Source organism: Aethalodelphis obliquidens, unplaced genomic scaffold (assembly GCF_003676395.1).
Source record: "Aethalodelphis obliquidens isolate GAN/ISIS:26980383/991018 unplaced genomic scaffold, ASM367639v1 scaffold8, whole genome shotgun sequence".
NCBI lineage: Eukaryota > Metazoa > Chordata > Mammalia > Artiodactyla > Delphinidae > Aethalodelphis > Aethalodelphis obliquidens.
The window spans coordinates 6839641-6853178 of NW_020837952.1; positions in this window are offsets into that span (position 1 = coordinate 6839641).

Genomic DNA, 13538 nt, shown 5'->3' on the forward strand with positions numbered 1-13538 from the left:
GTGTTTGGGGGCTTCGTATTAAGCATTGAGGACTTGGTATCTATACTGTGCAAGGCAGATGTTGGGAACTACGGACATTGGACCCAATGCTCAAATCCCTTTGAAAGGGGAGATTAAACCCCAGCTCTCAATACCGTGATTCTAAGGAGCTTAGTGCTTGTTGGGGAAAACAAAATAAAGCACACAAATCCAGATATTTGAGTCCTATAATGGAAGTACAAAAAATAACGGGAGCATAAAAGGAGAGGTCGATATTGACTGGAAGGATTAAGAGAGGCCTTGTTAAGAAAAACTACCCAAAACATGGAAATAAGGCAAGGAGTGGAGGGATGACCTTTCAGTTCACGCTGGGACATGGTTTAACTTGTCTGCCCAAGGATGATTCTCTAGGAGAAGGTACCTGTGTTTGACTTGCTATTTGTTATATGATAAGAGCTCAGACATTGTGAAGTTACTTGAGTTGCAGATTGCTGTCTGATAGAAAAGCTAACTCGAAAGTTTATGGTTTTATTGCTCTGTAGGAGCTAACCAGTTTTGTTTAACCTGCAACCTTATTCTAATTCTTATTTTTATGCCTGTAAATATCTAGTTCCTTAAATGCTCCTGGAACCAGCTTTACCGTCTTACTGGTTCCCTCGGTGAGTTAAATAAATGAATGCTTGGCTCACGTTAATTTTATATTGGCGGGAGAATCATGTTTTGAAATTTTTTGAAAATTTTACTTTGATAGCCTCAGAGGTGACAACAGGAATGAGTGGGAACAGTACATTCCAGGCAAGGATCTTGATAGGTAAAGAGACAGGAATAAGTATATCTAGGTGGAGTTGGCAAACTTTCTGTAAAGGGTCAGATAAGGCCACAAGGTCTCTACTGCAGCTTTTGAACTCTGCTATTGTAGCATGAAATCAACCATAGATAATGTGTAAGCAAATGAGAGTGTGTTGGAAAAAAAAACTAAGAATGCTGAAATTGGAATTTTTTTATGTCCGCATGTCATATGATTTTCTTTTCCAACCTTTAAAAATGTAAAAATCATTCTTACCTTGAAGGCCATACAAAAAATTAGCAGCCTGCAGGCTGTAGTTTGCCAATCCCTGGCCTAGGAAGTCCAGAGTGTAGGGAGAGGGTAGGTCACACTGAGTATCAGGATAATTGTTTTCAACTTATTTCTCTGACAGTGGGAAGCTATTGAAGTTTTTTTGAAGGAGAGTAACACTCTTATGTTCTAGAAAGATTAATTTGGCAACAACATATAAGATGAACTGAAAATGGAGGAACTGAATTGAAGATAGCATTTAGAAGTCTGCAACCCGAAATAACTGGCATTTTCCCTTATCAAAAGAAGTGCTATGGGAAAAACCATCACACAAGAAATTTTTGAAAATTCAAATCCATTGCATTGTAATTTATAGTTTATTTACTACCCCCATTGGACATATTTCAAGGGATTTCATGTTAGTGTAGCTCTGGAAATGGCGTCTCACCCAGAAGTTTCACAGATAGCTTATAATCAGGTTTATCCATGTCTTTACGTTTTATCTCATCCATTAGCTGATGGGGACCCAAGTTGTACCAGATCTCTTTTTCAAATTCACTGAAAAGTTCTGTATCTAGTAGGGGGCAAAATCTAGATTCAAAGATGTATAGTTAGTAGTGTCAGGGCTTTGGGGAGAGAAATATGCAACCCGAATTGGCAAAAACTAGAAAATACTTGGTATTAGATGCCATTTCACACGTTTGATCCTAACAGTCTCCTAAGAGAAAAGAAGTATCCAGGCCAATTTAAAACACTAGTAAAAAGGAACACAGAATTTGTCAGTTTTAATTGTAGCATCCACCTTCTCCCTGATATTTTACTGAGGACTGAATTTCAATGTGTCCACAGTCACTAATAGCAAAAGAGAACTTTATAGGCTGATATGAGAAATTTTAAAAATTAAAAAAAAATTATAACAGGTGAGAAAAGTCCAGTTTTATGAGGGGGTTTTCTAAAATGATAAGAACTTAGAGGTTGTTACTTTTGTATTTGTAAGGTAAATAAAAGGAAAGGGGGCAAAGTAGTAACCTGTTCTAGGTATAGGAAATAAGAAATTGGTCATAAAATTTAAAGGAGACATCATGACCTAGCTAAATGTAAACATCACATATACCAACTTAAATTACGTTATGTTCTCTGATATCATTATCTTCCTACAATTTAGAAGCATACCTTACCAGTCTGGTTTGGCAGTAATAGAAAGGGTTAAGAAATGACTGTGTCTTGTGTTGAGCTTTTTCATATTTTGAGTTTTGCTGCTAGTCTCTCACTGTAGGATGACAAAAGCATGAACAGCTCTCAGTGTAGGAAGCAGCTTTAAAAAGCTAATTTATTTTTAAATAAAATACATTGAAATGTTCTAAAAATGGTCTTCTACCCCAAACATCACCTTACAGCAGTTCATGTTGTAGAAAATAAGACAATAAATAGAGTGATATATGCTTGTTTCTATGTAAATTAGCAGTACTCTCTGGGATCAGAAAAAATCAGATAATTTTAATTTCATGGTTTTCATGAGAGAGAATGTATTACAGTTCTCAGGTAACTCTGTTTGCCATAAGCAAATACTTCATTGTGCTCTTCCCATTGTGTAAGGTAGGAAGTGACCAGAAAAAGGTTACATATACATTCAGACATTAGATTTTGGGGGAATATTAACATCATTTTGTTCAGCACCTTGCAGGATAACTGAGTATATAATGGGATGATGGAGAAATAGGATTACTTTCAAAGTTAAGGGAGGCTTCTTTTTTTCTGATATTTTAGTTGTTCACCTGAAATTTTTTTAATGCTCCCTTTTCTAGGAAATAAGGGCTAGGTAATTCCATTTGGAGGAAAATAAGAGAAGACCAAGTGCTAAGAGATTTCATTTAAAAAATATTTGGAGGGAATTCCCTGGGAGTCCAGTGGTTAGGACTCCATGCTTTCACTGCTGTGGGCCAGGTTTCAATCCCTGGTTGGGGAACTAAGATCCCACAAGCCATCCAGTGTGGCAAAAAAAAATTTTTTTAATTTTTTTAAAATTTGGAATTTAGGGCTTCCCTGGTGGCGCAGTGGTTTAGAATCCGCCCGCCAATGCAGGGGACAAGGGTTCAAGCCCTGGTCCGGGAAGATCCCACATGCCGCGGAGCAACTAAGCCCGTGTGCCACAACTACTGAGCCTGTGCTCTAGAGCCCACGAGCCACAACTACTGAGCCAACAAAGACTGAAGCCTGGACGCTTAGAGCCCCTGCTCCGCAACAAGAGACGCCAACGCAATGAGAAGCCCGCGCACCGCAGGGAAGAGTAGCCCCCGCTCGCCGCAACTAGAGAAAGCCTGCACGCAGCAACGAAGACCCAATGCAGCCCAAAATAAATAAATAAAATTTAAAATAAAATAAATAAACAAAAATTGTGACATCTACTTTTGCTTCCATAGCTAAAGAAGTGTCTTCCTTCAAGCCCAGGATGACCCTTCTCCCTTTCTTCTTTTTTTTTCCCTCTCCCTTTGCTCTTAATCTCAGTGTCTTTTGCCTTTTTCCAAGACTATGCATTTTCAGCTTGTTCCTTTAATCTTTCCATTCTGCCTACAAATATGCTTAGGTCCTCCATCTTAAAAAGCAAGACAAAAACATAAATCTTTCCTCAGGCCTCCCTTTCATGCTGTGGTCTACTAGACTTTTTCCAGATTTCTGAGGATAATATGCAATCATTTTCACAAAAATGGATACGTTGAAGGTCACTCAGCTGCCACGTTCAAAGACCTTTTTAAGTCCCCATTCTTGACTTCTTTGAAGCATTTGACATAACTGATCAATCATTCCTTTTTCTTGAAACGGCTCTCTTCTAGTTCTTATCAGTCTCTGTGACTGATGACTGACTGGCCTTTCTCCATCCTTCACTGACTCTCTGCTGTCCTCTAAGCGTAGGTGATCTCCCAAATTTTACTCTGGAGCTCTCCTCTCCATCACTAGTGGTTGCCAAACTTTCTCGATCACAGTACCTTACTGAGATATATATATTATATATATATATATTATATATATATCTCTCAAAACAATATATATATTGATCTGCACATGTCTGTAGATGACCATGAATTCACAAACATGTAATCTGTGAATAATAAGGATTGACTTTATATGCACATATATATGTATATTTATAAATTAAAAACTTGTGCTGCCAGTTATTCAGGTACTTGTCTTTGGCACCTACCTCCCTCCAAAAAACACACAAATTCCTTGAGGCAAGGCTACAAACTGATCTTTATATCTCCATCCCAGCAGCACACTATTGACATTTTGGGGGTTCTTTCACCTATGCCCCTTGTATCCAAAGATTCCTGAAAAGATGCAACAGCAGGGACCTACCAGCTAAATGCACAATATTCTTTTTTTTGGCTGTGCTGCGCTGCATATGGGATCTTAGTTCGCTGACCAAGGATCACCTGTGCACCCTGCAGTGGAATCTCAGAGTCCTAACCACTGGACCGCCAGGGAAGTCCCTAAATGCACAATATTCTTGAAAGAATGAATCTTGATTTCCTTTCTTACCCTAATGATCTGGGTTGACTATATAGAAAACTTCACCTACCCTTACCTCAGCTTCTTAAATCCTAGACATAGTCCTAAGTAGTCAGGTCCCTATTCCTCTTCTCTGGGCCCCACCCAGAGTTCTCCATTGAGCACAGAAGCTTCCAAGAAACTTGGAGATCCAAAGCTTCAATGTTCCCTCCTATTCTAGCAGCCTTTTCCCTTCTGAGTTTCTTAAAGGTGAAATTATTCTCCCCTGCTTGCCTAAGCAAGAGAATATTGGAGGGGCAGGGCACAGGAGGATGGGCAGTATTGTTTTACTTTCCATTGTAAGTTACCTCCTAACAATAATTTCCTGCATTTCTGTGGTAGCTTTAATACAGACTATACTGTAATTCCTGGGTGGTTCCCATGGCCTTTCCCTAAGGTGGAGGCTGAGAGAACTACTTTACAACTTCAACATTTGATTATATATATATTTTTTTTTTCTTAAATTAATTAATTAATTTTTGGCTGCGTTGGATTTTCGTGGCTGTGCGCGGGCTTTCCCTAGTTGCGGCTAGCGGGGGCTACTCGACACTGTGGTGCACGGGCTTCTCATTGCGGTGGCTTCTCTTGTTGCGGAGCACAGGCTCTAGGCGCGCAGGCTTCAGTAGTGTTAGCTCACAGGCTTAGTTGCTCCGTGGCATGTGAGATCTTCCCGGACTAGGGCTTGAACCCATGTCCTCTACATTGGTAGGCAGATTCTTAACCACTGTGCCACCAAGGAAGTCCTTGATTATATTTTTTTGCAGGGATTTCCAGGAATTGGGTCACCACCCACTTTTTGGGCTTTTTTGGTCATCCTCAGAACTGTCATGGCACCTGGTGGGTGTGTCATGTAGCATATGCTTAAGTATTACAATGAGCATATAATGAGGCTCAAGGTCCACTGCAAGTTGAATCTTCCGCCATCTTGGGCCTGATAGGTTCTAACCAGTTTTTGTCATGTCCTCTGGCTATGTCATTCTTTTAAAGGTTGTGCCCTGCTCTCTTCCCTCCTGTTTCATAATTTTCTTTAAAATTGTTCAGCAAATAAATAAATATGGCAAAATATTAATTGTTAAAAAACAAAACAAAACAAATATTAATTGTTGAATTTGGAAGGGAATATAGCTATTCACTATACTAATCTTTCTACTTTTCTCTATGTGTGAAAGTTTTCATATTAAGAACCCCCACCTTGGACTTCCCTGGTGGCACAGTGGTTAAGAATCCGCCTGCCAACGCAGGGGACATGGGTTCGATCCCTGGTCTGGGAAGATCCCACATGCTGCGGAGCAACTAAGCCTGTGTGCCACAACTACTGAGCCTGCGCTCTAGAGCCCGTGAGCCACAACTACTGAGCCTGTGCACCACAACTACTGAAGCCCACGTGCCTAGAACCTGTGCTCTGCAGCAAGAGAAGCCACCACAATGAGAAGCTGGCACACCACAACAAAGAGTAGCCCCAGCTCACCACAACTAGAGAAAGCCCACACGCAGCAATGAAGACCCAACGCAGCCAAATAAATAAATAGTATACACAACATAAAAATTTTTTAAAAAAAAAGCACTGAAAAATAAAAAGAACCCCCACCAAAAATATATATATATGGAAAAATGCTTATACATAAAGAAATCAAGAAAGTAATCTCATCTATTTTCCTATGCTTACTTTAACTCCCTCAGAGAATTGATAATCCATTCCTCAAAAAGAACCCTACCTACTTCAATTGCCATTTCTCCCCTTCACATTCTGTATTTGGAAGCAAAACTGATGACTCTCCTTTGTATTTGAAGATCACCTTTAGGTTTTTCCTTCAGCCTCCTGTCCTCTACTTCATGAGAAACAACTCTCAATTCCTTACATCCCTTCTCTCTGCATAATTGGGGGTAGGGAAGAGGAAGAGAGATATTTTGTGCCTTGATTTTGCCACATTCCAAATTTTGAGATAACTGGTAATGTTGGAGCTGTCTACTAAATGCTTAAAATTTATTGTTGAAACAAAGTTTAACTTTAAAATGGTTTCTTCTAGGGAACTCCCTGGTGGTCCTGTGGTTAGGACTCAGCGCTTTCACTATGCAGTGCGGCCAAAAATAAATAAAATAAAATGCTTTCTTCTAATACTTTAGGGCTTCCTTTCCCTGTTGGGCTTGGGGGTGGAATGAGATGTCATATATTTTTTGGCTGCTCCTCGCAGATTGTGGGATTTTAGTTCCCTCACCAAGGATTGAACCTGGGCCCTTGGCAGTGGGAGTGCAGGGTCCTAACCACCGGACTGCCAGGAAATTCCTGAGATGTCATTTTAATAACATGTCATGGGTAAAATATAATGAGAAAAGTGAAACTCAGTATATTCCAAAAAAGAAAAACAAAACAAAAATAAAAATATTTTTCCTCAGGTAAGTTTTAAATTATATTTTACTGACTTTAACTTCCATTACATGGACAATTGGAAATTGACTTCAATTTCAAGTGCAACTCCTAAGAAGCTTGATATTTTGATATATTCTCCATCCAGTAAGTGTAGGTTTCTTACTCTAGGAGAGGGAAGCCCCCTCCTTGCACCTTAAAGCCAAATTCAAGGAGTAAGATGTTTAAGTCTGAGAACCTGTTCTCTTGTTTGGCTCAGGTCCAACAGATGGAGTATTGGACAAAATGAGATACATTCATGTTTTCTTATATGTGGTCAGAAAAAAAGATCTTTGTATCTGGTTTTCTTTATGCTAGTTTTTGGTGGAAAATCTATAATTGGATAAGACAAACTCAAATCAGCCACATATTTTACTTTATTGCCTCAAGCTTTTTTTTTTTTTTTTTTCCCCGTGCTGCGCAACTTGTGGGATCTTAGTTCCCCAACCAGGGATTGAACCTGGGCAGTGAAATCACAGAGTCCTAACCACTGGACTGCCAGGGAATTCCCTCAAGCTCTTTTGTAGACATCTCAAGAATAGTCATCTCTTCATCTGAGGACAACTCCCAAGGATGTGCCCATTCTATCTAAATGTATCTTGCCCATCACAATTCAGTCAGCCATTTCTGCATAACAACCACCACAAAATCTAGTAGCTTAAAGCAAAAACTTATTTCTTACTATTTTGTGGGTTGGATGGGCACAGCTGGTTTTTCTGCTCCATGTCATATCAGCTGGGGTCAGTCATGTGACAGTCTTCTGGAGGCTTGGCTGAGTCTGGGTGATCCAAGATGGCCTAATACATCGGTTACTTGGTGCCTGCTGTTGGCCAGAGCTTTTCTCTTCACATAAACTCTCAAGCAGGATAGCTGGACTCCAAGGCTCCAAGAGTGAAAAGTGGAAGTTGCCAAGTCTCTTGCGTCCTAAGCCTCAAATTGTCACAGCTTTATTTCCAACACATTCTTATGGTTAAAGCAAGTAGCAAGGCCAGTCCAGATTCAAGGTGTGGGGAAATAGATGACACCTCTTGAAGAGAAGAGCAGCATGTATATATAGAAATGAGAGGAACTATTGGTAGCCATCCTTGCAGACAGTCTACCACACATGGGGAAGGAGAAAACTAAAAGGAGGGAAAAAGATTTTAGTTCAGAAAAGAGGAGAAACATGAGACGAGACAGGGAGTAAAACAATAGAGGTACACTTCTACAATGCTTTTGTGAGTTACTATTCTAGAACTCCCCCAGGAAAACTAGCTGAAGGTTTATGTATGTTTGTTTTAATAAGGGAAGGCAACGTCATTCATTTCGTCTGCCCTCTTATTATTATTATTATTTTTTGCGATATGCAGGCCTCTCACTGTTGTGGCCTCTCCCGTTGTGGAGCACAGGCTCTGGACGCACAGGCTCAGCGGCCATGGCTCACGGGCCCAGCCACTCCGCGGCATGTGGGATCTTCCCAGACCGGGGCACGAACCCGTGTCCTCTACATCGGCAGGCGGACTCTCAACCACTGCGCCACCAGGGAAGCCCACCCCTATGTTTTCTTATGAGAGTTTTATGATTTTAGGTCTTACATTTGGGTCTTTGATCCGTTTGTAGTTTTTTATTTTTTATTTATTTATTTTTTGGCTGCACTGCGAGGCTTGTGGGAACTTAATTCCCCGACCAGGGATCGAACCTAGGCCCACAGCAGTGAAAGCACCGAGTCTTAACCACTGGACTGCCAGGGAATTCCCTGTAGTTAATTTTTGTACAGTGAGTCCCCTACATATGAATTAGTTCTGTTCTGAAAGTGCGTTCATAAGTCCAACAAAGTTAGTCTAGGTACCCAACTAACAAAATCTGCTATATAGTACTGTACTGTAATAGATTTATAATACTTTTCACACACATAATACATAAAAAACAAACACAAAAACTAAAGAAAACATTTTTAATCTTACAGTACATTACCTTGGACAACAGCTGGCATATAGGGGCTGGCATCAAGTGAACAGGAAAGAAGGGTTACTGACTGGAGGAGGGAGAGGAGGTGGGAAATGGTAGAGCTGAAGGATTGTCAGCAATAGGAGACGGGGGGCAAGCTACAATTTCACTCACACCTGACGCTGATGGAACGCACATTTGCCTCTTTGAAAGTTTGTACGTAGGGGACTTACTGTATATGGTGTAAGATAAGGGTCTAACTTCATTCTTTTGCATGTGGATATTTAGTTTTCCCAACACAATTTGTTGCAAAGACCAAGTTCCTTTTTTTAAAGAAAAAGTAAAAAAAAATTATTTATATTTATTTATAATTTTTAAAAATATTTATTTATTTGGCTGTGCTGGGTCTTAGTTGCGGCCTTAGTTCGATCCTGACCAGGGATCGAACCCGGGCCCCCAGCATTGGGAGTGTGGACTCTTAACCACTGGACCACCAGGGAAATCCCTATTTATTTATTTTTGGCTGTACCACGTAGCTTGCAGGATGTTAGTTCCCCAGCCAGGGATTGAACCCGGGCTCTTGGCAGTGAGGGTGCAGAGTCCTAAGCACTGGACCCAGGGAATTCCATTTTTTTTTTTTTTTAATGTGAATGAATGGATAGCTGTGTCGTTCATTAGCTGTGTTAGCAGGAAATACATATGGGAAATTTTTGACAGGATAGATAACAGAACTAATTTTGGGTATCTTGAAACTGAAGATGAACTTGCTAAGTCAGAAAACTAATTTGAAGAAAGACAAATGCGGCCATGCATGAAGAGTATCCACGGGTATTAGCAACTAGGTGAACTGGACAAGAAACATTTGCTGGAGAGGTAGAGTTAAACAGCAGACTACAGGGACTTCTTGGGTGGCACAGTGGTTAAAAATCCACCTGCCAATGCAGGGGAAATGGGTTCGAGCCCTGGTTGGGGAAGATCCCACATGCTGCGGAGCAACTAAGCCCATGCACCACAACTACTGAGCCTGTGATCTAGAGCCTGCGAGCCACAACAACTGAGACCATATGCCACAACTACTGAAGCCCGTGTGCCTAGAGCCTGTGCTCCACAGCAACAGAAGCCACTGCAATGAGAAGCCTGCACACTGCAACGAAGAGTAGCCCCTGCTCACTGCAACTAGAAAAAGCCCATGTGCAGCAACGAAGACCCAACGCAGCCAAATAAATAAATAAATAAAACCCTTTTTTAAAAAAAAGAAAAATAGGGAATATTAAAAAAAAAAGGCAGACTACAATGGACCAGGAAGAGAATGAATAGAACTACATCTATCATCATAGATAAATCTTGGAAAGTAAGTTGAAATGAAAGGCAATTTGCATGAAGATATGTAATGCACAATATAATTTTATTTAAAGTTTTAAAACTTGCAGAACACGAACTTTTTTGGGTATATTATAACTATGTATTAAGAGTAGGAACTCATGTACAGGAATTATAAAACATCAGTTTTTAAAAAATTAATCTATTTATTGGCTGTGTTGGGTCATCGTTGCTGCGCGCGGGCTTTTCTCTAGTTGCAGTAAGCAGGGGCTTCTCTTCGTTGCGGTGCGTGGGCTTCTCATTGCGGTGGCTTCTCTTGTTGTGGAGAACGGGCTCCAGGCGCGTGGGCTTCAGTAGTTGTGGCTCATGGACTCTAGAGCGCAGGCTCAGTAGTTGTGGCGCACGGGCTTAGTTGCTCCGCGGCATGTGGGATCTTCCCGGACCAGGGCTCGAACCCGTGTCCCCTGCACTGGCAGGCGGATATCTTAACCACTGCACCACCAGGGAAGCCCACATCTCTCTTTTTAAATCAAGAGCTAGAAATGATTAAACTTAGTGAGGAGGCCATGTCAAAAGCAGAGATAGGTTGAAAGCTAGGCCTAAATTACACCAAACAGTTGGCCAAGTTGTGAATGCAATGAAAGTTCTTAAAGTTAATTAGTGCTGCTCCAGTAACACACAAAAGAAAGCAAAACTGTCTTATTGCTGATATGGAGAATTTTTAGTGGTTTGGACAGAAGATCAAACCAGCCACAACATTCCCTTAAACCAAAGCCTAATCCAGAGCAAGGCCCCAACTCTCTTAGATTTGATGAAGGTGCAGAGGTGAGGAAGCTGCAGAAGAAAAATGTGACGTTGGTGGAGGTTGGTTCATGAGGTTTAAGGAAGTAAGCCATCTCCATGACACAAAAGGGCAAGGTGAAGAAGCATGTGCTGATGTAGAAGCTGCAGAAAGTTATCCAGAAGATCTAGCTCAGGTAATTAATGAAGGTGGCTACTATACTAAACAGATTTTCAGTGTAGACAAAACAGCTTTATATTGGAAGAAGATACCATGCAGGACTTTCACAGGTAGAGAGAAATCAATGCCCGGCTTCAAAGTTTCAAAGGACAGGCTGACTCTCTTGTTAGGGGATAATGCAGCTGGTGACTTTTAAGTTGAAGCCAATGCTCATTTATCATCCATTCCAGAAATCCTAGGGCTCTTAAAAATTATGCTAAGTCTACTCTGCCTGTGCTCTGTAACTGGGACAACAGAGCCTGGATAACAGCACATCTGTTTACAACATGGCTTACTGAATATTTTAAACCCACTGTTGACTTACTGCCAGAAAAAAGATTCCTTTCAAAATACTCATTGTGCTCATTGACAATGCACCTGGTCACCCAAGAGTTCTGACAGATGTAGTGAAGTTAATGTTGTTTTCACACCTAACACATCCATTCTGCAGTCCAGGAATCAAGGGGTAATTTCAACTCTTATGACTTAAGAAATACATTTTGTAAGGCTTATAGCTGCCATAGTGATTCCTCTGGGAATCTGGGCAAAGTAAATTGAAAACCTTCTGGAAAAGATTCACCATTCCAGATGCCATGAAGAACATTAGTGACTCATGAGAAGAGGTCAAAACATCAATATTAAACAAGAGTTTGGAAGTTCATTCCAACACTCATGAATGACTTTAAGGGGTTCAAAATTTCAGTGGAGGAAGTAACTGCCGATGTGGAAACAGCAAGAGAACTAGAATAAGAAGTGGAGCCTGAAGATGTACCTGAATTGCTACAATCTCATGATAGAACGTGAATGGATGAGTTGCTTCTTATGGGTGAGCAAAGTAGTTTCTTGAGATGGAATCTACTCTTGCTGAAGACACTGTGAAGATTTTGAAATGACAACAAAGAATTTAGAATACTACATAAACTTAGTTGATATAGCAGCAGCAGGGTTTGAGAAGATTGACTCCAATTTTGACATAAGTGCTGTGGGTGAAAATGCTATCAAAACAGCATTGCAGAGAAATCGTTCGTGAAGGGAAAAGTCAATCGATGTGGCAAACTTCATTGTTGTCTTATTTAAGAAAGTTACCCCAGGGAGTTCCCTGGTGGTCCAGTGGTTAGGACTCCACACTCTCACTGCGGAGGACCGGGGTTCTATCCCTGGTCAGGGAACTAAGATCCTGCAAGTCATGTGGTGTGGCCAAAAAAATAGTTACCCCAACCTTCAGAAATCCCCACCTGATCAGTCAGTAGCCTTCAACAAGACCCTCCACCAGTAAAATGAAAAATTATGACTCGAAGGCTCAGATGATAGAATTTTTAAGCAATATTCTTTAAGTAAGGTATGTACACTATTTTAATTATTTTTTTGTCCATGCTGCACGGCATGTGGGATCTTAGTTCCCTGACCAGGGATCGAACATGTGCCCCCTGCAGTGGAAGCGTGGAGTCTTAACCACTTGCCTGTACAGTAAGTCCCCTACATACGAACCTTCAAGTTGAGAACTTTCAAAGATGCAAACATGCGTTCGTTTGTCCAGTCACGTAAGTTAGTTCCTGTGTCTGGTGTACGTTGTCACGTGCGTTCATCCAAAAGTGGTTGTGCTTCTGTGTACTTTACTGTACAGTACTATATACAGTACAGTAGTACAGTATCTTTACCAAGCCCAGGATGTCCAGAAGCAAGGTTAAAGCAGTGGTGATGTAGCTGGTACTGCTAACAAGCACCAAGTGGTAACAATGGAATTGGAGGCTCAGAGAAAGGACGAAGAGACAAGAGGAAGAAGTAACTGAAGAACCGAAGAGATTCACAACACAGCAAATGGTAAGGGGATTTTCTTTACTTGAGGCAGCACTGTTAGTTTCTGAGGCACAGGACCTGAACATAGAACGGTACATGAAGGCTGCAGCAGCCGTTCAGAAAGCGATCCAGTGCTACCGTGTCATCTATGACTAGAAAAAAAGACCTATTACCCAGACATCACTGGATTGTTTTCTCAAGGGGATAGATGGAATTGAAACCAGCAAGGAACCAGAACCTGTGCCATCAGTGTCAGGCGAGTGAAATTGCAGCTTGCCCTCTGTCTCCTACTGCTGACGGTCCTTCAGCTCTACCATCTCCCACCTCCTCTCCATCCTCCAGTAACTCTTCTTGCCTGATCACTCGATGCCAGCCCCTGTATGCCAGCTGTTGTCCAAGGTAATGTACTGTAAGATTAAAAATGTTTGCTTTTTATGTATTGTGTGAAAAATATTATAAACCTGTTACAGTACAGTACTATACTACATAGCCGATTGTTAGTTGGGTAC